This window comes from Myxocyprinus asiaticus, chromosome 47, assembly GCF_019703515.2.
Source record: "Myxocyprinus asiaticus isolate MX2 ecotype Aquarium Trade chromosome 47, UBuf_Myxa_2, whole genome shotgun sequence".
Lineage (NCBI taxonomy): Eukaryota > Metazoa > Chordata > Actinopteri > Cypriniformes > Catostomidae > Myxocyprinus > Myxocyprinus asiaticus.
This window is the reverse complement of record NC_059390.1, coordinates 25707518-25734027: the sequence shown is the minus strand read 5'-3', so window position 1 is coordinate 25734027 and position 26510 is coordinate 25707518. Positions and strand designations below refer to the sequence as shown.

The 26510-nt window shown below is 36.1% G+C and overlaps 1 protein-coding gene across 3 annotated transcripts in view; it reads right to left on the bottom strand.

Annotated features, from left to right (window-relative positions):
• iqsec3a (IQ motif and Sec7 domain ArfGEF 3a) overlaps positions 1 to 26510 on the bottom strand; it is a 258589-nt gene that overhangs the window by 167559 nt on the left and 64520 nt on the right. The window lies entirely within an intron of this gene.

Here is a 26510-nt window from a genome sequence, read left to right as displayed (position 1 = left end):
ATGAAGAAGAAGAAGAAGAAGAAGAAGAAGAAGAAGAAGAGGAATATATTTTGGATTATTGAACCACTTTATTTGAGAGAAAAAAAAATGCTATGTTATAATTTAAATTACTGTATTTTTATTTAATAAAAAATTATTTTGAATAGTTATATTTTCATTTATTTTCAGTTGTTAAAGTGTTATTAAAATGTATAAAAGTTATTAAAGTTTTTTATTGTTGTGTATTCATTTGATATGATTTTTAATGATTCAATTGAATAAAACAGAAAACAGGAGTATTAAATCAAGAAAACTGAATTTGAGTAAAAAGTAAAACAGATTTCATGGGGCCCGACTGTTGTTACATATTTTTTTATTTTTTCCATGTAATTTTTACGCATTACTTAGTTGGAGCAAAAACACAAAGTCAAACAAGATTTACAAGGATTTCTTATCTTGTGCCTCCCTCTAGTGGACAAAATCAGTAGTACATCCATCATCTGTCATTCACAGTTGAACTAACTTGCTGATCATTTTGATTTCCTGTTGACAAACTGATATCGATTATATTTGAGTCATCAGACTATCCTTATTATTATGAGAGGAAGAGTATATTTTGGATATTGAATCACTTTATTTGAGAAAATATGCATTATGTTGTCAATTCATTACTGTATTTTTATGTACTTAAAGATATAGTTGTTTCAACAAACTGTTATGAAATTGATAACATTTTGTGTATTCATTTGATATGATTTTTTAAACATGACATTGAATAAAACACAGAATCCAGGACAACTGAATAATAAATAAATACAAATATCATGGGGCCCTGCTGTTGTTTGATAGTTGTTGATGTTTCCTGTTATTTTGCACATATCACCACATTACAAGTGCAAAAAAAAAAAAGAAAGTCAAAGAGAATTTACAAAGATTTCTTATCTTGGCGCTCCATCTACTAAACAAAATCGGTAGTACATACTTCGTCTCTCTATCTCAGTTGAAATCATTTCATTTCATGACCTTTTTTCTTCTGTTGAAAAAATGGAAATTTGGCACATGTCCTCAGACCATCATTGTGTGCCTATGTTTTGTGCATATGTACCTTGTCCACACAAGATAAAGTCATATTAGTAGTTATTGTTTAGACCCAAACAATGTATTGGTTCATATCTGCTGGAATAAAAAAGAATAAAATTCTTTGAACCAGTTTTTGTCAAGATGATGTGTACCATATTTCGTGCAAATTGGAAAAATAGCCTAGGTGGTAGAAAAGTTTTCTTGTGGAAATTGAAATCCGCATGACAAAATTATTTTGGGGGTAGTGATGGATTCAGAGGAAACATCATTTTTTATTCTTGCCCTTACTGTTCCAAAGTTATAAGCAAAAATGCTAATTAATGATGTGAACATGATGTGAAACCTTGCATGGGCATTTCAACAAGCCATTTTGGTAGTCCATTTGACTTTTGTAGTCCATTTCTGAGCTACAGCAGAGTGGAAGGTTATCACTGAATAATGATTTAAATTCATTTAAATTTGGTCTGTACCACACATTAAGCAAATCAGAAAACGTGGAATATAGTGCATGAGTTGTATGGACTACTCTTATATTGCTTTTATAGTGCTTTTATAGTGCTTATTTTATTTTTTATAGTCCTGTAGCCAAGAACGTTGCATGAAAATGCTTAAAGATTTATAGTGCATCCAGAAATTATTCACAGCACTTCACTTTTTCCACAGTTTGTTATGTTACAGCCTTATTCCAAAATGGATTAAATGCATTATTTTCCTCAAAGTTCTACAAACAATACCCCATAATGACAACATGAAAGAAGTTTGTTTGAAATCTTTGCAAATGTATTAAAAATAAAAAACGAAAAAAATCACATGTGCATAAGTATTCACAGCCTTTGCCATGACACTCAAAATTGAGCTCAGGTGCATCCTGTTTCCACTGATCATCCTTGAGATGTTTCTACAACTTGACTGGAGTCCACCTGTGATAAATTCAGTTGATTGGACATGATTTGGAAAGGCACACACCTGTCTATATAAGGTCCCACAGTTAACAGTGCATGTCAGAGCACAAACCAAGCCATGAAGTCCAAGGAATTGTCTGTAGACCTCGAGACAGGATTGTATCGAGGCACAGATCTGGGGAAGGGTACAGAAAAATTTCTGCAGCATTGAAGGTTCCAATGAGCACAGTGGCCTCCATCATCCGTAAATGGAAGAAGTTTGGAACCACCAGGACTCTTTCTAGAGCTGGCCGCCCAGCCAAACTGAGCGATCGGGGGAGAAGGGCCTTAGTCAGGGAGGTGACCAAAAACCCAATGGTCACTGTGACAGAGCTCCAGCATTTCTCTGTGGAGAGAGGAGAACCTTCCAGAAGAACAACCATCTCTGCAGCACTCCACCAATCAGGCCTGTATGGTAGAGTGGCCAGACGGAAGCCACTCCTCAGTAAAAGGCACATGACAGCCCGCCTGGAGTACACTCAGACCATGAGAAACAAAATTCTCTAGTCTGATGAAACAAAGATTGAACTCTTTGGCCTGAATGGCAAGCGTCATGTCTGGAGGAAACCAGGCACTGCTCATCACCTGGCCAATACCATCCCTGGTGCATGGTGGTGGCAGCATCATGCTGTGGGGATATTTTTCAGCAGCAGGAACTGGGAGACTAGTCAGGATCGAGGGAAAGATGAATGCAGCAATGTACAGAGACATCCTTGATGAAAACCTGCTCCAGAGCGCTCTGGACCTCAGACTGGGGCGAAGGTTCATCTTCCAACAGGACGACGACCCTAAGCACACAGCCAAGATAACAAAGGAGTGGCTACGGGACAACTCCGTGAATGTCCTTGAGTGGCCCAGCCAGAGCCCAGACTTGAACTTGATTGAACATCTCTGGAGAGATCTGAAAATGGCTGTGCACTGACGCTCCCCATCCAACCTGATGGAGCTTGAGAGGTCCTGCAAAGAAGAATGGGAGAAACTGCCCAAAAATAGGTGTGCCAAGCTTGTAGCATCATACTCAAAAAGACTTGAGGCTGTAATTGGTGCCAAAGGTGCTTCAACAAAGTATTGAGCAAAGGCTGTGAATACTTATGTACATGTGATTTTTTTCATTTTTTATTTTTAATACATTTGCAAAGATTTCAAACAAACTTCTTTCATGTTGTCATTATGGGGTATTGTTTGTAGAACTTTGAGGAAAATAATGCATTTAATCCATTTTGGAATAAGGCTGTAACATAACAAAATGTGGACAAAGTGAAGCGCTGTGAATACTTTCCGGATGCACTGTACAAAAAAATATGGGTTTGTCACAACATAAAAGTAAGCAAATAATGAAAGAGGTTTCATTTTTGGGTTAACTGTTCCCTTAATTTCAGGCGATCACATTAGACGTTGTACATTTACAGTATGTTTTTTTTTTTTTTCTGCATCAGGAGTGTGAGTATATGACAATTACATGAAATACACTAGCAGATGGCACATTTCTCACACACAGGTGGCACATTCATCTGAGAGCACATAAACCACAATCCAATCAGCTGTGAGCAAATAACAAATCACACACTGTGTGCGCTTACAGAGATGGAGAGAGAGAGAGGAAGAGAGTAGGTAATAAATGGATGAAGGAATAATAAGAAAGAGAGAAATGGCATATCTGGGAATTCGGAACTCTACAAACAGCAATATAAAAGCATAGGAAAAAGGATGATGAAAAAGCATGAAAAAGAACTCAAAAGGATGAAGAAGTTTTAATTAAAGAATAGAACAAAAGGTTAAGGTATCACAGGAAACTGATGTGGTACGAACAACGAGCCACGTAAAAATCATTTTGCAAAAATGTAGGTATAGTAATGTGATCCTATGAGACCAAGTTATTGTGCATTGTATATCTATCCAGTCCAAAGTGTGTGTGCAGTTTGAGTAACAAATTGAGTGGAATAATTACATTTGTACTTAGACAGAATGTGTTTAAAAACCAAAGAACCCAAGTGATCTGAAATCCCTAGCCAATGTGAACAAACATCTTTCAAACAGCATTTCATTACTGTAAAGTATTCAGCTTTCTTGCTTACACACGTTCTTAGTTATTTTCTGTAGAGACACTCCATCTAGAATATTACAAGCGTAATTCACGACTCTTAGCTGGCATATTCAGGCTTGTAACATCTCGTCACATTGGCAACCGTCTCCTTGTGACAGTATATGAAGTGACATGTTCAAACAGCTGACATGCACATACAACAAAGACAGGACAATGAGAAAGTGACATCAAATCAGCACATGTTGGAGCATCTTTGATGAAGACTGACTCATGATTTAGTCCACAAATCAGCTGCGCTCTGTGTCTAGTAAAGCAGATGCGCTTGGCAGATTTCACAGTGACTAACATTTTATTACAGGGTTTGAAATCCGATTGGTGTGTTATACTGGGAAAAGAGGACAGCGACCATGAATAACTGTACAGTGACACTCCTGTATCACAAGCATAATTTCAGATGCTGCCTCTGTTTAAATAACATATGTCGAGGTGATCTAACTAAATCAAGTCATCACCATACAAAAGACAGATGTCACATTTAACAGAAATAGCATTTGTGAAATAAGACAAGGAGGTATAATGCAGCAGACAAGGAAGTGTTGTATTCACATAACCTTATTAGGCATCTTTAGCGTAAAAGCAATTAGTTGTATGAACATGCGACTCCCAAAATTTCAAATGTATCACAGATTGTGCGTTATACAAATAAAGTTGATAAATATCTTTGTTGGTGGTTTTGAACAAAGTCAGTATGAAATCAGAACCAATTCTATTCACTTTCTTCATACACATCTTAACTCTTAAGCTCTGCGGCATATTTTGGCTCCCGCCTGCATTTTTCACACCTAAATTTAATGTCTTACCTTACACACATACAGTGGACAATAGGGGTGTGCAGCAAAGTCATTATCTGTATCTGTTACTATGACAGAATTATCTATAACTGTATCTGTATTTGGACAGAACTGGATGTGGTCGTGGTTTAAACTGGAAGTGCGTCAAAACTGATTTTAAAATGTAAATCTCTTACATTTAGGATATAGATTCTGTATATAAAGTATGCCTCAGATAGGCCTATTTAAATATTATTATTATTATTATTATTATTATTATTATTATTATTTAATTATATTATTGATATATTCTTTATTTTTGTCTCACCAGATGAAGCTGAATATGTAGGCTACATAAACTGTGGAAACCACAAACTCCACAAACTTTTGGACATTAATATCTGCTGAAACAACACTTTCTTTCATGTCTGTGCAGTGTGCAAGTAACAATGTTATTTTGGAGGCACGAGGTGTCAAAAAAATTGTAAAATGTAAAGCACACACTTTTCAGCAAATATATTAAATACAAATACGAATATTAAAAGAAATTAGAATAAATTCATATAGCCTACAAACTGAAAGCATTGTAAATCTTTATCACAAAGTTTTAGGATACACTTGAGGCTTATTTTGTGTTCACATATTTCTGTGGAGGACATAATTAATTAGTTAAATTACATGTACGGAATTAGTGAAATGCAGTGGAATAAATTGCAAGATCGAGCCTCTATATATTTCTAGAAATGAAAAGTGAAAAAAAAATGTTGTAATCCTCCGTGTGCAGGAATATCAGACATTTCAAACAGACATTTCAAGGAAAATGTGTATGATATAGTTAATACTATTTACAAACTTAGATTCCTAAGATGCACAAAATTAACGGAGACTGCAAACGGAGTCAAGAATGTGGCCATCCGATCTGAACTTAAAATCTCCATGCGCATTTTCATTCATAAGGTTTACATTGTAGAAATACTGGCTTCATAGACTCAATATTGCTTTGTAATTTTCTATGTGTTTATTTAAAATATCGCTTTATGCCTTTGCTAACTGATGATCAGTCTTCCAAATATTTTTTTCTATTATTCGGATGAATTTGTTATTCGTTTTGAAGTCATTATTCGTTCCTTTCCGAATAAGGTACTCGGCTTCGGGCACATCCCTAGTGGACAAATTGCAAACTATTGGTCTCATTGTACAGATTGAGTAAAAAAAGAAAGAAAAAAGATTCTATTAATTCATAAATAATATTGTATATCTTTACAGTCTTATGAATATACACTTTTCATCCTGTCTTTGAAAGCCTGTGATTCAGGCTCTGTTTGCTATTTGTCCCTGCAAAAAATGTTAGTTAATTCCACTACATGGCAGCAAGTACTAGGAAAAACATATTTTCCTCTATCACCTTCCATCACAACACACAGGTCTGAAATGAACGTGGTGCTCTAACGTACCTAAGCACTTGCCATGTGCTATAGTGCCATAGGCATTCAGTCTATTTAGTGATCCCATGCACCTTCCCCAATTTTCCACCAAATATCTCGGCCTCTGAGTGGACTAGAAGCTTAATCTAGGGGGTCGTTGGAAAGCTAAGATCCTCAGCTTTGTGAGGTTTAAAATATTTCTTAAAATCAAGTCTAACCCTATTTTTTTTTTCTTTTGAGTATTTTGTTTCACTCCTCTGCTGCAGCCCTCAAATCATGTTCACACCTGTACATTTTCAACTGTTGTTCAGTCATTGGGGATTCGAGATCCAACAGCATTTGGTTTAATTGACATTATTAAACATTAAATATTATCCCTGTTAAAGCATGAATAACATATCATAAAGATGGGTAAAACAGTCTTTCCTATGAATTATCAATTTTTCTCACTGAAAATGTTAAAATTCATTATATTGTGCATTTGATGATCTCAAATGTACATATTAAAATTACTTGCCATACGTCTATATCTTATCTGGGAATTTAAAACCAAACATTATGGATAAAAAAGTAATGACAGAACTTTTACAACCAACTACAACTGCACTACAAATAATGATTATTTGTAGTACAACATCTGGTGAGAACTTAAAGTAAATGAGATAAAGGAACTTCATTTTTGTGCAAGGAGCTCTAATGAACCAACAACCATGTTCCACAACAACCTTCAGAGTAAATCTCTCTAGTGCAGCGAATTGTATCTTGAGTCATTTCCCCTTCCTCTTTTTTGATTGATGGTTTCATAGCAGCTCTTGACTGGCACATTCACACAACATTCGTGTCAGCTCTACATTTCCACATCTATCAGTTTCTCCTCTGAGAATTCTTTCTCATCTCCAATTCAATTTGTACTCACGGAGGGTTCTAGAATATTTGCTGCTGGATTACAGATTCTATTGTTTGCAGAGACTTGGAGGATTTCGATTATCATTCAATGCCTGTTTCTGGATCCTGTCCTAAGAGGAAGGATGCAGACAAGCCCATATAAATCCATTTCTCATGTATCAGCCTGGCGCAATCTGGCATGAGTTTGCAAAGGAGGGGACAATAGCACTTCTCCAAACAATCTGCAAATGTGCCATACATACTGTGGGGCTGATGGCAAACATGCCTGACAAACTGTAGTTCATGGATGCCACTCACAGTCAAGAGGCTGCAATACAGCACAGCAATACAGTCAACCTGTTCTCACAGAAACGCATTACTATACCTAAATATTTTCAAAATGATTTTTACATGGCTCGCTGTACATATTGCGGCAGTTTCCTGGCAAAATAAACACTAGAGGCTCTACAACAATAATGAATTTTATTCCCTTTCACACAAATCATGAGTAAAACAGCAGATTATCAGTTCATAAGCACTTTTCGTCCTGTTCCTCACACATTGCTATCTTATGGCATCTTAACACTTTTACTATAGCGCATGATTTGTAAGGTGAACATTTTTAATGTTTGCATGATATAATAAACTACATTTACAAGCTTGTACAAATGTGATCAAACTGAGCAGTAACTTAACTGATAGAAGTGCGTTGCACTTGCGATGCAAAGGACTTGGGTACCAGTCGACACATAAGCCGAAAGTGTCATAGAAGCACAACAAAATGATGTGGTTGCTTCAGCAATTGCATTTTTCATCTCACATTTGCTTTTTTGAGTATTGAGTATTTTAACTTACATGTTATAAATGCTTAATAAATACACTTATTCTTACTTATTTTTATCAAAACATAAAATGCCCCAATTCATTATTAACCTCACACTGCCTCTATTTTCTGAGCTCAGGCCTGAATTGGACACACTCAATATTAATGGCTGTATTTCATCACCTCTTTGTATTACAGTCAAAATTGTGGTCTGTTTTGACAGAAGACACTTGTAAGTTTGTTGCCCAGATGTCAGAATTAAAGTCATAAAGAAAAATTGTTTATAGTATAGTAGATGAAAACTTTAAAACTCAAGAGTTTTATTAAACATTATTTAAGACCATACCATGCTTCTTTTTTTATTATTTACAAAAGGAAGTTTACAAAAGTAATGAAATCTACTGAAATGCACACAAAAATGCAGTCCATTCAGCCAGTTTTTTTATATGCTGCTCCATTCATGTGTTTGTCTGCAGTTTGTAAGCCATTCACACCTGAGACACATTGAGGTGCCTCTAATTTTTATTCTTTTGTCTAAATTCTGCCAATTGACTATATATCTGCCATAGTAACACCTGTATTGACATCCAACCCTCATTTTTGTTGTTGCATCAAATTCCTATCATTAAAAAACAAGTATAAAAAAACCTTTTTCATGATCTCATGTGGATTCTTTTCAAAAAACCATCATAAAATGAAATAACAGAGGGTAACAGGTGCATACTATTGCAAAGCTTAGCATGCTAGCATTAGCTTAGCTCCATGACAGCAGCATGCAAACAATAGAAATTAAACATAACACATTGCATATATGTTAGTTTCAATTATCATTGAGTGGTTATAACAGCTTTTTTACTGATCTCATGTGGATTCCATTCATAAAATGAAGCAGAATAAAAATATTTATAGTATATGCAGCCTATAGCAAACAGCAGGTTCAGTGACAGATGCAGAATTCTTCAACTATACAGACATCAAACCAATAAAAATGCCAGTGGTTGCTTGGAAAATATGGACAAACCATATATCTTCATTATCGTCTATTTATTCACAACATCTTTCATAAGTCCAAATGTTATTTTTACAATTTTACATAGAGTTTATACCCTACTGTGTTAAGAGATGAGGAACACCTGTCTTGTGATTTCTGATTTAATAACTTCTTCCTCTACAGGCCATATTTGGATCATATCTTTCCCGCAGCTCCCTCTGTCTTCCTGGTTCCATATTCATCCAGGTAGGTTACTTATGTTGGATAAGTGTTATTAAGCATTTATAACATGTGAGGTAAAATGTCACTTTTTGTTAAGTATTGCTTTTTATGCATGTTGTTATAATATATTACAGATAAAGAACAGAATGGACAAGTGTGTCAGGTGTAAAGTGTAAACCTGCAGTCGAATCAGGCAGCTTGGTGACCAAAATTGAGCTTTAGTCAAAGGACACTTCACTGTGGTAAAGGTCTCCTCCTCATTATCTTCACCTCCACTCATGAGATTTCTCAAGGGACCCAATTTAGGACTGAAAATGCAGAAATATTAGGATAGGCTATCTCTCTTTTTTATTTTCCTTTTACTGTCTCATTCTGTCTCTCATCTCAACACTCTTTATCGGCTATTTGGGATTCTTATTCAGTAGCACTGAAATACCACCATAATCAGACTAAAAATAACTGGGAAGGCCAGACGTTCATTTAGAGGACACTTTTGTTAAGTGGTAACAAAAGTTTTTTTTTTTTTTTTTGAGACTTGTGGAAATGCTTCCAAGTGCACCATCAGCCCCAACAAACACTTATATTTTTAAGTGCACTCCCTCTGCATCATAATGGCATTTGAAATGCTTCCAAAGACTGTGCTGCATTGCAGGTGAGTACCTGCCCTCTGTGTGTTTAGCAGTATTTGACATTTTAATGCAGATCTTTAGACTCTATGATAGTGGAAGATTTATCAAGGGCTCTTTAGAAATAGCTATTGCTTCCCAGGTGCATTTTCCCATCAGTGAAAGTATATGAGTGCAGACAGCATGCATACGCTAAGCAGTCAGATAAGGGTGTTGGCAAAGTAACTTGCTTTTTCATACAGCATGGTTGTAAGTGTGTTAGAGTGAATTGTCATTTCTTAGCACACCATCAAACCATCAAACAGCATGAAGAGAAAGCATCTACGAAAGTTTTCATCAAACATTATTTTCCATGATTCATAAAACAGTTCTAATCCATTAATTTGATTGGACAAGCAGCGTTTCGTATAAATGTACTGGAACGTTTCACTGCGTGTATCACTTTGCCTGTCTGTGTTCGTACATAGAATTTCAACAGTGTATTGTGTGGTAACACTTTACATTTATGTTCCCTATTTTAAGGGATTATAAAGGGGTTCGTTAAGGACTAATAATTAATTTACAAATGCATTATAAATCAATGATATTCAGTTATAACACCATACATACAGGGAACGTTTTATGCATTACTTGCCAAATAGTGAGCCATTTTACCTCACATGCTTAATAACACTTATTCAGCATGAGTAACTTATGAAAATAAGTATTTATAAAGGAGTTGCCAACATTAGAAACCTAATTAAATAAAGTTCAGCATAGTTTAATGGAAATCAGGCTTTACTGAAGACCTGAAAAGTGTTTTTGCAGAGGACCTTAAGTAACCAGGACTAGGTAAATTGGGACACCACTCAAGAAGCACCATTCTTTTACATCAACTTGACAAGGAAAGTGACAAAAGTCAAGACAATGCAGTAATGAACAGAAACACAAAGCAGACAGTAGAAAATTGACATAATCCCTCCTTTGAATCTCAATACAACAGTCTGTTATGCTACATTTTGATATAAATCATCAGTAAGGGCATTTTATGTTTCTAAATAATATGAGCATGAATAAGTGTATTTATCAAGTATTAATAGCATATACATTAAAAAGCTCACTATTTGGTAAGTATTGCATGCATGTTGCTATAACTCCACATAAATGATTTATAAAGCATTTGTAAAATCACTTGTTACTCATTAATCAACCTCTTTATATACCCATAACCTTTAATGTTAACCTTAAACTCTTAATTGGCAGAGCAAGCATAATCAAAGTAGCTGGCCCTAATGTATCTAAAATGTCAGTCACTTGGTAATATTACATTCTTGTTAATGGAACTGTTAACTAGAACTATATAAATCATCAATAAGGACATTTTATGATTCTAAATAATATGAGTATGAATAAATGTATTTATTAAGTATTTATAACATGTAAGTTAAAATGCTCACAGCCCTTTTTATGCATGTTGCTATAACTCCACATGAATGATTTATAATGCATTTATAAATCACTTATTAGTAGGGCTGTCGATTTGATGCATTAATTCAGTGTGATTAATTATATAAGATCAACGCGTTAAAACAATTAATGCAATTAATCATGTTCCTGGACTGTGATAAGGAATATTCCTACCATTTGAGCAATTCAAGCTTGAAGTACCACCTGTTTTCAGCAGGGGCAGTAAGCGAAACTCCAGCTGTATGGGGAATGCGCAGCTGTACAGAGAACAAAACACACTTAGGCTTGCTTGACACTAGCAACAGCAGAAGATGAGAAGAACCCATTCTTGCGTTCAAATACAGCTTGATGAAGCACAAACCCGAATGCAGGGATCTCAAAATGTGTTTTTTTAAGTTTCAAACTATGTTTTACCTTGACACAGTGACCTAAAAATGGTATGCTTATGACCCGAAGCAATCAAAGTGATACGCTCCAAAAGTGACCTTCAGACACATGTGTACAATGACGCGTCCTTAGACAACCCCTTATAATAAATCTATCTCAGACAGATTGACAAATTCAATGGTAAAATGGATTGCTGTGGACTGTAGGCCAAAGATAGGCTTATGTTCAATAATATGGAAATAAACTATATAATGGATTCTAAAGCCAATTTTGGTATTGTCTTATCAATGCCTTACTCGTCTGCCAAATAATGCATTTTAATTGTCTGAATTATTATTTATAATAAATATATGTTATTCATTATTATTTCAATATAAGTATTTGTAATTATTTAATCATTATATATTGTATTATTGTTATTTTTGAGGGGCTTTCACAGCAAATATTTATATAGGCGATTAATTTTATTAATTAATCAGCATAACATAATTAATTCGATTAAAATATTTGATCAATCGACAGTCCTAATTATTAGTCATTAATGAACCTCTTTATAAACCTTAACATTTAACACTAAGCTTAAACCCTTGCCTTTTTTTTTATTATTATTATTTGGATATATTTTAATTGGCAGAGCAAAAATAATCAAAGTAGCTGGCCCTAATGTGTCTAAAATGTCAGTTACTAGATATGAACATCTTGTTTGAAAACTGTTAGCTAGAACTATATACAAGCAATATCAAACTTGTGGACTTGTGCTCGCAGCCAAAGCAAAGAAAAGCTGTATTCAGTACAACACTCTTTTGCTTAAATGTGTTTTTTTTTTAAATAGTGCATTGTGAATCCAGGGTGACTCAAGCGTTAGGTTGTTCAGACATGAACTGTTTTAGGCCGATTTGAGGCATACATAATGCACTAATGCATTGTGACTGCAAGGTGATGAATGAATTCTTGACCCCTATATTGTAAGCAAATTGATATATCATATTCATACCCATGTATGTGCATATTCTTCGCACAAAGACTGGAAAAATTATGTAACATGCACCTACAGTTAGGGTTGCCAATTTTTGCCACACCAATATGGGACGCTTGAGCAATTTCCCCCTTCAGCAAGGGTTCCCCTTTGAGCAATTTTTCGCTTCAATGTGTGACTTGGTGACACCAAGTCTTCAAAAAGGGGATGTTTCGGCGTCCACCCATGGGAAGGAGGGTGTTTCATCATTTCGGCCAAAATATGGGACATCCTGGATAATATGGGACATTTGGCAAACCTACATAACCCAGATTTACATGTTCTCACTCTAGAGAAGTTCCTTTGAATGTTCAAGCAGTAGTGTCATTCACAATTTTATCAATTCATTCATTTGCTTTTGTTATAAAAGTTGAATCTCATATTATCGTTGGTCTTTATCTTTTGTTTTCCTTTTGTTCAATGTACAGTACCAAACAATTTGATGCACATCCATGCATTTTACTAGAGCTTTGAGACTGTTTTGTTGTTGCTTTATATGATGTTAGCTTAAGTAAGCTGACAATGCATCATGGTCCCTTACAATGACTACTTAGGGGACACACACCCTTCAGTTGTCACAGAAACACAAACAGACATACATATTAAAATAATTCATGTTTTGAATGTGTTTTACAGAAATAATATATATATATTTTTTGGAATATGTGTTACCCCAATGATGTACTTAAAAGTAGTTAACTCCACTGAAAGTCAGCAATTGAAGAATTTAAAATGTTATGTTTTAAACTACTTTTTACTTAAATCTAATTAGATTACTGTAACTAATTACATTGTAATCAGATTACACACAACACTGCTGTTGAACCAGGATAAAGCGAGCAGATTTTTCAAAGCATGACTCAGGAAGACTATTTCTCACTTTCTAAACCACACACACACCTGAGATTGTCTCTTATTTTAAAGCCTGCAAAGTAGGCATGTCTGCACATCTTCCCACAGTGGTTTCTGTTCCCATGACAACAGCACGACAATCCAGCAAGGTCACTGGATAGCGGCAACATGCTAAATCATTCTGAGACTGTGAGCCGAGTGAGAGAGGGTCTGACAGAAAATGAAAATGAAAGTGAACAAAATTTAGGAGACAGTCATTAAGAATAATTAACATTTGGGGTTGTAATTACAGGTGCATTTGTGTGTTCATTAACCTTTGTGTCTTGAGTGGCCGTTTCACAGCACCTGAAAGGTGACCTTTAACGCTGCGTAATTGCTGCATAATTGCTCTGTTTCATTTGAACACCTGACCATATCATTATAAAAGACAAACTGCTTTAATGTTAGTTGCCTTCACTGCCCATGAAAGACCCCATGAAATCAAAATTGGATGTCTGTTAGCTTTGAGGCCATCTTTTTCCTAGTGTCCTTTGAAAAGTATCAGAAATTTAACAGTCATTCACATTTAATATTTAGATTGACTTATCTTGCACGCTGAGGCATAAACAAACTCAGACTAGCAATAACAAGTGGCAAATGGTGGCTTGCCGGTGTGTCTTCAATTGCGCTGACTGATGTACTTTATTTCCTAACCTTCAATTGGTTGCAAAGTAAGTAGCTGGAATTTATCCAGTTTGAAAGTGTCTTCATTGCTTTCGTCCATGGTACCAGCTGTCTATATAAACTGACTGTAAAAAATGGAAGATGTCATTTACACCAAATAAAAACAGCAAAATATATTATTTGCACCATGTACTAAAATAGCAACAAATAGGATATTGTTTACACTAAGTGCAAATATTGAGAGATGCTATTCACATAAAGTGTAAGTAGAAGTGTAGCAGGATGAATATGGTTAAGAAATTCAGGGACACACCCACTTAGTGGTATCGGGATGGTTGTGTGTGGTCCTATGACACTGACCGGAAGGTATGTAAACATCTGAAAAATGTGTAGACGGCCTTGGCTGCTTTTTATTGAATGCTGTTGTAAGGAACTCGACATGGAGGCGAAGGTAGAACCCATATGCAAGAAGTTTATTACAATCAGCAAACAAATCCAAGACACAAGGCAGAGACGTAATAGTTGAAGCAGGCAAAGTAGTCATTACACAGGTAATCAGTCCAACCAGGCAAACAGAGAAAAAGAGTAATCCTATATCGGTAATCTAGAAAGCAGGCACAATGGTCATAATAAGAAGGCAATAAACAGGCAATAAGAATAACGCTTGGTAAGGCAATGAAACTGGTAATACTTCGCAAAGTCACAATGGAGAAGCATGGCTATTTATATAACACAAACAGGAAGTCACCATAGAAGAAACGGTATAGTGTCAGTATTCGGGAGAGGGCTCCCTCTGTTGGTCGGCTGAAGGGATACCAGCCTCATTCGTTAAAGCTGTGCAGAGCGTGTGAGACCGAAGAAGCAAACAACAAAAAAAACAACAAAAAAAACAGTTAGCTCCCGAACAACGGTATTGTATGTCTAGGGTATTATTGTGATTTCAATTAATTTAAATGAAGTGAACGCTATGTGTTAGCGCTGTGGTTAATGGGAGTTGTTCTGTCTTCTGTCCCACGTGGTGTTTGTGTTGGGATTTGAGAATTGAAATTAATGATCGGACCACGTGATCAGCTGGATAAGATGGTGGCATAGATAGATTCTCCTCACCCAGTACTGTATATTTGGTTGGTAATTTCCATTGCAACAACCCCCTTTTTATTCATTTAGTTCAATTTAGCTCCTTTTGGGAAAGGATGGCTGAATCGAACAAAAAGTCCTCGTCTAATGCTTCGAAGAGCAAAGGAAATCGGACCGATATGGAAGCCATTGCAGAGTCAGTGTTGGAGAGGCAGCATGACTACCTTGAATCAAGCTTTGACCAACTTCAACAGATGGGAAAAGATACGGAAGGGAAATTGTGTGAAATGTTGTCACGGTACCAAAATTTCAGTAGTTGGTACCGATACCAGTGAAATTCATGGTTTTCAATACCAATTTCGGTACCACAGCATAAATATGCTAATATGAAAATGTGCTATTAAACACACCCATTTAGCCTATTCAAAAGGTTACATTTCAATGTATATAATAAATGAAAAGAAATGCATGTTTCCTTCAAGTGTTTTTCAATCAAGGATGCATTGCTTAAGTGTTTTAAGTAGCACCCTACTGAAATCTGCTTAATTCTTTACCAAATCCTGTTTTCTTTTTTGTTATTATTATTTTCCAGAACTCCATGTTTTAGAGTTAATTTAATTTCATCATCGAAATGGTGTCTAATCAATTAATTCTTAAAACTTTTAACAAGATAAAATAGAACTTTTAAACATGTCATTGCATTTTTTTTTTTTTTTTTGCCAAACTTTTATTCAATAGCAGTCTTGCTTGTGATATATTGCTTAATTATTATTATTATTATTATTATTATTATTATATTTATCATTACAGTAAATATTACATTTAACTATGCAGTTGTAATATATTTCTGTGACAATTTCTTCAATTTTAGGGCTCTAGCTTATATTTTGAAACGTGTTTTTATTATGACCTGTATTTTTTTGCCGGAATCTTCACTTTCCGGATAAACTGTTTGCAACCCGGAGACTTTTAAATCACATCTGAAATCTCATCTCTTTACACTGGCCTTTGAGTCTGACAAATGAAATGTAAGACACAGTTTTGTGTTTTAGATTACTAATGTTTGTGTATGTGGTAAATTTTTAAATGTTATTTAAATGTCATTTAAAAATGTTATGTTTTAAATTGTATTACTCTGAAGCATTTTGGTGAACTCTTGTTTTAAATGCTATATAAATAAAGTTGAGTTGAGATTAAAGCACAAATGCTATGATTTAAAGATATAAATATGTAGTTTACATGTGCTGCGTGGTTCACAGTAGATTAGTGCTCTGCTTTGTCATCTGATACAATGTGAATGATTCTCAATGTCTGTGGAGTTTCCAGTGGATGAGCGGTCGGATTTATACATTCATTCAAAGTACGCATCTCTTCCACACAAAGATTGCAGACTTTAGCGGTTTAATTAATCACACTAGGACATATCACGATTTTAATTTGATAAATTGTCCATTTCAGTGTAAGGATTAACAGAGCATGCGCTCAGAATGAGCATTTTAAAGCTGTCATGTGTCAGTCATACTGTGCGCTGGTACCGGATTGAATCGGTGCTCGTTACTACCGATACTGGTGTCATTACATCGTTTTTATTTTGACAACACTAATTGTGTGCTGTCCAGACCCATTTAATGACCTTGTCTGAGAGCATTGGCACAATAAATGCGGAGATGGGGAAAATACAGTCGGATGTCAAGGACAATTCAAAGTTGCTAGCTAGTCAAGATGCGATGTTACAACAGATGCAGCTTAAGCTAGTGGACATGGAGGACAGGAGCCAAAGGTGCAACATTCGCATCACGTGCTTGACAGAAGGTCTGGAAGGATCTATTGCCGTTCAATTCCTGACACAGTCGCTCCGTAAGTGGTTCCCTTCCCTTGGCAACCTCCGGGACGAAATAATGCATGCTCATCGAGTGTATAATGACAACAAGAAGTGAGTGAACACCCACACAATGATTTTCAACGTCCTCCGTTTCACCACCTGCCAAGCCATACTTCGTGCTGCTAGGAAAAATCCTCTCACTGTTGATGGTCAGAGGGTGAGATTTTTGCCTGATTATAGCAGCTACACGCTTAAACGGTGCCTAGCCGCTCGAGCCAAGGGGGTGACATTTTTCCTGATTTACCCTGCCATTATGAAGATGAAGGCTGATGGTCGAGTGGAGTCGTTCCAGTCTGCTGGAGATGCTGAGGAATTCATCCATTCATTACTGGCAGTGCTGCCCCTTTCGCCAACTGCAGATGGTGGAACACTGGTGGGAACTGAAGGTTCGCATGCTGAATCGGATGAGTAGCGCCTCTTCAGATCTTTTTAATACTCTGAACCGGCCAAGATTCAACCCATTGCTCATCTACTTGATCTAGCGCTACATAATCGGATGGTATAGATTGGTTGCATGGACTATCTGGACTGAAGCAGATCTGTACGTTGCTTCAAAAAAGGACATTGCGCCACTTAAGCCACCAAGTTCACGTTGCCTAACTTTGTATTCATAATGTTCTGGACTAATTTATATGGTTTATTTCATTGATTGGACTAAATCGGTTTGTACATATATTGTTCTTTGGATTAACAAGCCTATGTTCGAGTCGGATCTATAAATCATTTGTTTTTCGGTTGCAATCATTTAATGGCATGGACCAAATAGTATTTGGATTGACTGTGTAGTCTACCTTCGGACTTGGATTATTTTGGTGTACTTCTTATTGCAATTTATTCACAGCATATGCACGTATTTAAGCTGTCAAGCGGCAATTATATGTTTAATATTGCTCCACCACGGCACAAGTAAATTCACATAGTTACCTGTCCTCAGTTTTGCCAATCATGGTTCAAGAACAATGGTAAGGAATGCAGTTGCTTAGCCTGTTTTTGATCTATTGATACTGTTTCATGCTGGTGAGTTAAAGCCCTTCGTCACTTATCTAAATTTGAATATTTGATATTACAGTTTGATATCAATGGTTTTGTTAATCTGTTTAGCTGCTGGGTTGGAATTTAGTCTTTGCTGCTCCGTACCCATAAATGATCACAGATCAATATGATTTGAATGTTTGTTTTATTTATTTTTAAGTCATTTAGGTATTGTATTGTCATGTTTTCTTTCATTTTTCGCATTATTGATGTATTTGTGTTACCGGGGAAACTCATTGGTCTTTGTAATGTTTTTGTCACACTATGGGAAATGCTTACAGCGCTTAGCAATGTCTGGCGAGGAGAGCGTCATTTCACTATACCTTAGAGACCCTATATGCAACTTCAGTGAATCTGGCAATAATGGCAATTTATTGTCGTATTTAGATTGTCGGGGGTTGCTGTGAGAACAGTCCATGATGATCATGGGTGAACTATCTATTCTAGTATGGAATTGCGATGGGTTGAACGTACCCCATAAACGGAACAACATCTTATCTTTGCTCCGGCAAAATAAAATTTATCTTGTGCTTTTAAAAGAAACTCATTTGATGAGTAAAGATTCTGGACATATCGCTAATAAATTTTACCATACTATTGCTTCCTCCATGGCTGGAACAAAAACCAAAGGGGTGGTCATTGTTTGCAGATGCAACCTTGAAATTAAAGTGTTGCATATATGGGTGGATGGGGCAGGCAGAATTGTCATTGCTAAAATGGAATTCTACGGCAGAAAAGTTGCCCTCATATCTATTTATACGCCAAATACATTTGATAAATGTTTCTATGATACATTAACACAAAGGATGTTAGAATTTACTGAATATTCGTTTGTAGTAGGAGCAGATATGAATGCAGTATGGGATGTAAATTACAATCATTCAAGTTCAACTGCTTCCAGGGAGCAGGAATTGGCCACTGCCACTTTACAATCTTGCGCTAAAAGTTTGGGTCATACAAGGAGAATGGCGTTGTGCTACTCTGGGTTGTTTATCCAAGCGGGCCACTAGGTGGTGCTTCAATACCACCCTATTGGTGAACAATGACTATAGGTCACAACTCACTCAGTTAAAGGATTTTTTGGAGTTTAATGTAGGCTCAGTTGAGGACCCCAGACTATTATGGGAGGTGGTAAAAGGTTTTATAAGGAGCAATGCCACTCTGTTTTGCTTCAATTTACGCAAAACCTGATCTGCCAAGCTGCAAGCTATTGAAGCAGACTTTGCTAGACTAGATTCCATTCTACAGAACAATTACTCTCCACAAATAGCAGTTGAACATGACCTTGTTAAGAAGGAAATAAATGATATTCTTCAGCAACGCTCAGAATTTTTAATCCACAGAACTAGGCAGCGATACTATTTCCATGGTTCCAGACCCAGTCATCTGTTGGCTATGATAATCAGGATGAGTGAACATTTTGTAGATATCCCCTCCATTAAATCTTCAACAGGCATCATTACAACTAAACCCAAACAAATAAATGAGTCTTTTTTTTCTCATTTATACAAGTCAGAGTTGGCAGCAGATGACAGGCTGGCAGCAGATGATTCCACTCTTCTTGATAACCCTATTTCTTTAGAGGAATTGAAAGAGGCGGCACTTGCCATCAAAAGAGTAAATCGCCTGGTTTAAATGGGATACCTCCAGAGGTTTTATATTGTATTCTAGAATAATTAGGTCTTTTGCTCTTAGAAATGATAACAGATTCATTTGAAAAAGGCAGCATTCATAGAGATGTCGATACTGCCCTGATATCCCTACTTTTAAAGAAAGATAAAGATCCTCAGAATGTGCAAACTATAGGCCCTTAAGTCTGTTAAATTCCGATTTTAAGAATTATGCTAAGGTTCTTTCCCGACGCATTCAGGATTACATGCCATTTTTAGTCCATTGTGATCAGACAGGATTTATTAAGTCTAAACTGGCAACTGACAATGTCAGATGCCTTTTTCATATTATCGATGCGACAGGAGGTGCTAAGGCTCCATCAGAAGTGCTGCCCCTCGATGTGACGAAAGCCTTTGACAGAATGGAGTGGTCATTTTTGTGGTCTGTTCTGGAAAACATGGGTTTCAGTAAAGGTTTTATACATATTATTAGGGTCCTTTACTCTAACCCCACAGCGTTAGTTCTCACAGGACAACTACTTTCCATTTCCTATCACTAGGTCTTCTCGACAGGGGTGCCCTCTAAGTCCAGCTCTTTTTGCTCTTTCCCTTGAGCCTCTAGCCCAGATGATTTGACAATCCACTAAGATACAATCTATTTCTGCTCACGATACTTCCCACCATGTGGCATTATATGCTGATGATGTCTTGGTTTTCATGGAAAATCCAATATAGTCTATTCCTAATCTGCTGTCTATTTGTGAAGAGTCTGGCCATCTATCTGGTTTCAAGGTCAACTGGTCTACATCTGCCCTTCTACCTTTAAATGAATCTGCTAAAACATTGCAGTTTCCAACCAATATTCCTGTTGTCCGGCATTTTAAGTATCTTGGGATAACATTTTTCCTCTTTGATCCGTATTGTAATGCACAACTTTTCAGAAGTATGCAAGGACATCAACAGAAATCTGGACAGTTGGGCTAACCTACCCAACACTCTGCAGGCCCGTATCTCTATCTATATATTGTTAAAATGAATATTTTGCCCCGACTTAATTTCTTTAGTTCTATGATACCCCCCCACCCTGTCAACTACTGGAACAAAATCCACTGTAATATCTTCCAGTTTATTTGGAATATGAAAAGACTGCATTTGAAGTTGGCTATTTTACAGAGGAAAAGGGTGACCTGTCATTAGATAGGCTGTGGAGGCATGACTGCTCGAATCTAGATCCAGATTTTGCTTGGGAGGATGTTAGGGTAGATATAAAGGAGGCTTCTCGCAATCCTGACCACCAATAGATACACTTTAACTTTGTACATAGAACATATTTAACCCCTCGCAGGCTCCATCTTATGAAAAGAATAAACAATCCCACTTGTACCCTATGTGCTCTGAAGGTCCCAGGTTCTTTCTTACACATGATGTGGGAATGTCCACCAGATGCTCAGTTTTGGACTGAGGTAGCATCCAGATTATCTGATTTGGTTTCAGCAACAGTGCCTGTAACTGTCACTGTCTTGTTATTGAATAAGCTAATGGAGTTGAACATCAACAATCTGCACAGGCGTATAGTACTAGCTCACCTCACAGCTGCTAAAAAGACAATTGTAATTCGATGGAAACCCCCTCATTCGGTTTGTTAAACATTGGATCCTTATATTTTTGGATGTGATTTATCTAGAATTGTCTACTGCTCGAGTTAATGGTGCGATTGAAAAAAAAACCTCTGTACTTGGCATACTGTTGCTGAGTCACTGAAATACTTGTTGAGGTGATCTCTTCTACTCACCTAATTTGATTAAATTTCATTACATTTCATTTAATTTCATTTATTAATTAAATTTCATTTCATTTGAGCTCCTGAAGATTAGATTTTTCCTTTTGTGTATTTGTTTTTTTTTATTATTATTTATTTTATTTTATTGTATTTTTTTTTTTTTTGTCCTCGGAGTCATGTGAGTGCAGTGATTTTGTATCTCTTTCTTTCCCTTCCTTACATGACTTATTCTTACTGTGTGTGTGTGTGTGTGTGTGTGTGTGTGTGTGTTTACAACTGCTTTGTTGTAAATTTGTAATGCCTTGTATTGTTGTTACTTGTTTTTCTTCTCAATAAACATTTGATCACAAAATAAATAAATAAATAAAAATAATGTATAATGTTGTATTATTGTTTGTTTTTATAATTTGTTTCTCTTCAAAGCTGTTGCTTCCTACATCCCTTTTGTTTGTTTGTAGATCAGCCTTGCATTGCAGTTAGAAAGTTTATTGTGGATGTGCACTGCGTGAGCAGCCTCAGAGATATATGTTCTGGTCCCACGGAAACCATGATGGTTATGTTTAGGGTTGGGGTTTGTGAATGGTAAATAAAATATGCATCCATGTTGGCTGTACTACATCATTAACAGCCGAAAATACAACTCTCTTTTGGCACTACTTGGTGGACATTTCAACCGGAAACCTAAGCTCAAACGTAGTCATACGTTCAACAAACCTTTCAACTTTGGCCACTGGAGAAATTAATTCGAATTTCGCAGCCTGGTCTTATGAAATTTACGTGAACATGACAACATTTTTGCAATTCAAAATGTACCTGCTGTATAACACGTTTGGCTGCAGGTTTCCACTGAAATGCCCAGCTGGGGGAGCCAAAAGCAAGTAAGATGGTGTTGTATTCAGATGCGGTTTTAAGGTGTTTTTTAAATCTTTTTCTTTTTTTTGCACAATCTAATTAGCATACTACATCTTGTTAAAACATAGTGTCCATTTCACCAGGAAACTGCATTATGGTTAATATCTCTGAAATAACAAAAACAAAGCAAAAGTTTCTCAATATCTGACACTTTGACAGAGGCTTGAATTAAATGGAATGACCTTTGAGATAATTGTATTTTTTATTTTTTATTTTTTGTCCACATTGTCATGCCCTAGATCACTCATTCACACAAAATTTGGTTGCAGGCCTGTTCTGATACGGTCATCCCGATCTCATGACAAGTTGTAATAATAGTACGAGATGGCAAAATCATAAGAAATTGAGTTGGCTTAAACAAAAAGCTATGACTTTTACTCCCATAGAGAAATTGAATAAACCAATGAACAATGTTAACCCTAATAATGATTTATCCTAAATTTAACCCCAAACCTAAAGCTGAACTTAAGGGGTTTTTTTTTTAGGAAGAAAGAAAACATTGGGGTTGGAACGAGACAAGGGAAGCGAGGTTATTGACATACATTAGTCATTTGAATTAAATGGACAGTAGGTTGCCTAAAATCTGATGCCTGTTTTGCATCAGTTTGAAACTCTATTTGTTGATTGGTTGGTCTCTTTGGGAATAAAAGTCGTATCTTTTCTTACAAGTTGGACAATATCTTAAAACACTCCCTTATTTCATCTGTTGTTGAAATCCAAGGATGTCTGTCCAATCAAACTCATTGTGTTTTGTGATTGTAGCTTGAAAGCTCTTGGAGATATAGTTAATGTTGATCCTTGTTTAGGGATTTTGGAAAAAATTTGGAAACATTTCTAGAATGACAGTGTGCTGGCTTTGTTTGTTGGCTGGTGATTACAAAAACCTCATCAACATTACGATTATGAATCGCTGGTGATTACAACAACCTCCCCAACAACAAAACCTTCAATTTGCTTAAATCCCGATTACACCATGTGAAATTATTGCGGACATCACAACAGACAAGGATATGATGTCACACGAGGAATTCAGGTTTTAATAAATAATAAATCACAAAAAAAACGAATGATGTAATATTCAAAATGTTGGAATATACAGTCTGCTCACTTTTTAGCAACAATAAAAACATGCAGCTTTGAAATATGTATCCTGTGAATGGAGCCAAGTGGTCAGTGTGTGAAGTTTCGAACTATTGGTCACATCTCTTCTCATCATCTGGATGAACTGAACTGATCTGAACTGTGTCAGAGTTCACTAAACTTGCACTTTCCTCCACAGTTTAGTGCAGAATTTCTTTGCATTAGCTTGCATTTCCGGTCTCCCATGTCTGGATGTGTTTGAATTGGAGTGAATGGAGTAGGAAGTGTAGTCTGACTGCTCCTTTAATGAAACAAACTGATTTTCACTCACACCTCAAATGAGTAATAGTGTCAAGGCAATGCTACATTTAACATCCCCAAGGTGTATTGTCTTGCTATTTTCTTCTTTTAATTCTGTTCCTGTGGCTCAACTGGCGGAGCATAGCGCTAGCATGGCATGGTCATGGGTCCAATGCCTAAGGAACGCATGTGCTGATAAAATGTACACCTTAAATGCACTAAATAGACAAAAAGTGTCTGACATACATTTAATGTGCAGTAAATGTAAATGTAAGAGAGCTTGTTTGACTGTGTCATAACTGATTCTTTCAGGAGTGTGTAAAAACAGCAAAAATACAACAAGAAGCCGCTACTCTACAGCATTGTTAGCATGCAGCTATAACATCACAGCTATTATCCCCTCAAAGCTAGCTATGACTGATGAAACATGAAGTTTATATGGCATAAAGTGGCTTTACTGGAAAATCAGAGATTTGTTGTGCTCTTGAGGTTTAATGAGCCATGTGTGAGAATGACCATTACGAGAGTTTATCTGTTATTACACAATGCAGATGCTATTACATTGTAATAACATCATTAATAACATTTATAACACATACAGTGAATTATGAGTGAGCAGAATATGACATGAATAAACTGGTGCTTGTGAATGCAGCAGTGTGATGAGTAGCATGAACATTGACTCATTGGCAAACAGTCAAAAGTGACAACAGAAACAGACAACAGAAAACAACGACTGATTATCGCTCAAAGCAAACAAACTATAACCAGCAACCCGTGGACTGCCGTCACTGTCCTGTCTGAAGTGGTTTGCTTCTCTGTGGCCTAGAGCTCCTCGGATTTGATCAGTACATTCAGCACTATTCTTCCATGAATAGTGTGCTTTCCATTTGAAATATTGAAATCAGTGAATGTACATTTTTCAAGTAACCAAACACATTGTCATGAGGAAATGGCACTCTGGCTATATTTATTTGTGCAAAACATGGTTGTGGGATATTTTAACTTTGTTTCGGAGGATTTCAGAGGATTCCCAAAATTATTATCACTCTTATGTACCAGAGTTATGATGATAAGTAATAGTAATGCTTGCCTTTTACCCAGAGGTGGGCATACTGTAAATTTACTGTGAATTTTTCCCCTAGTAATTTTTTTAAAGATAGTTCATTCCTTACCCAAGTCATTTCCAATGAAGCTGTAATTTTACCAAATTACACAAAAGTTTTTGAAGATATTATTTAATTGTGTGTATGTAGGGTACATAAAATGTTAACTATGCTAGTTAAATATGCTATGCTACTAACCTTAGCTAGATGAAACAGTTGGTCATTTCATTTCAAAAACCTTAAAAATGTCATTTCCAAATTAAACACAATACAGAATTTTAGATGTGCTGGAAATGACAGTATGGTAGGAATTTCCATGGTTTTCAGAAATAGATGACAAAAATTACATAAGTCTCCTGTGGCGCATGTGCATGCACTGTTGGTTAGTACACACACACACACACACAAAAATAAATAAATAAATAAATAAATTGAGAGTAAGAAAAATGTTTTAACAATATGTTACTTTCCAGAAGTCCACAGTGCTACAGTAGAATACTGCACGGAGAATAAGTCCACAGTGCATATTGCTGCCATATAGCACTCACCAGAGATATTGAAACTTCTTTCTCAACAGACACCCACAAAAAAACATCTGAAATTTTACACCAATGCAAACAACTAGTAGACAAATGCCATGTTACTTCCTCCACTGCAGTACAAACCTATTGGAGAGGTGCGATCTTTCTTCTTTCCATCACTTTAGAGCTCTTTCTAGGGTCTAATTCAATAGCTTCTGCCCTCTGTGGTGTTCAGACTGTGATTTAGTGGCTTCTCAGTTGGCAAGCACAGTGCTCCAACATTACTAACAATGGCCAGCGCTACAGGAAGAAAGGCCATTATCAATACCTGGTTGCTTTAGTTGCTGTGCTCATCTCTTCTGCGATCCATCCCTTTCGATATAGCCCAGCCTTTGCCAAAGCCAAGATCTACACAACATGGACTGCTTTCCTTAATTACTATTGATGTCTTCTCACCAATTCAAGCCAAATTGTAAAACAGCAGGAATTAACTGGGTTAGAATGTCTTAAAATAAACATGGCCGGCTTTATTTTAAAACTATATAAGAAGAATGCGGGAAAATAATGTCGACTGATCATGCAGTGGGGTCCAAAAGTCTAAGACTACTAGAAACAATGCTTATATTTAGAATTTTTCTAATTTAACTTTTTTTCCCATTACAAATCATGAGATCCTCCTAATTAGAAGCATAACGTTTAGAACTTCTGTAACACTTTACATTAACGTTCCCTTCGTTAATCATTAAGGTATTCATCAGTGACTTATAAGTAATTGACAAATGCTTTATAAATCATTTATATGAGGTTATAATTACATGTATAAAAGGTGACTTTCATGCAATATCTGCCAAATGGTGAGTCAATTTGGATCACATGTTATAAATGATTAATAACACTCACTATAATAGTGAGATTAAAACAGCTCCTTTAGTATCACTATAATAATATATTTTTGCTGCTTGTGACATAAATCATGAATAAGGGCCGTTATGTTTTTGATTA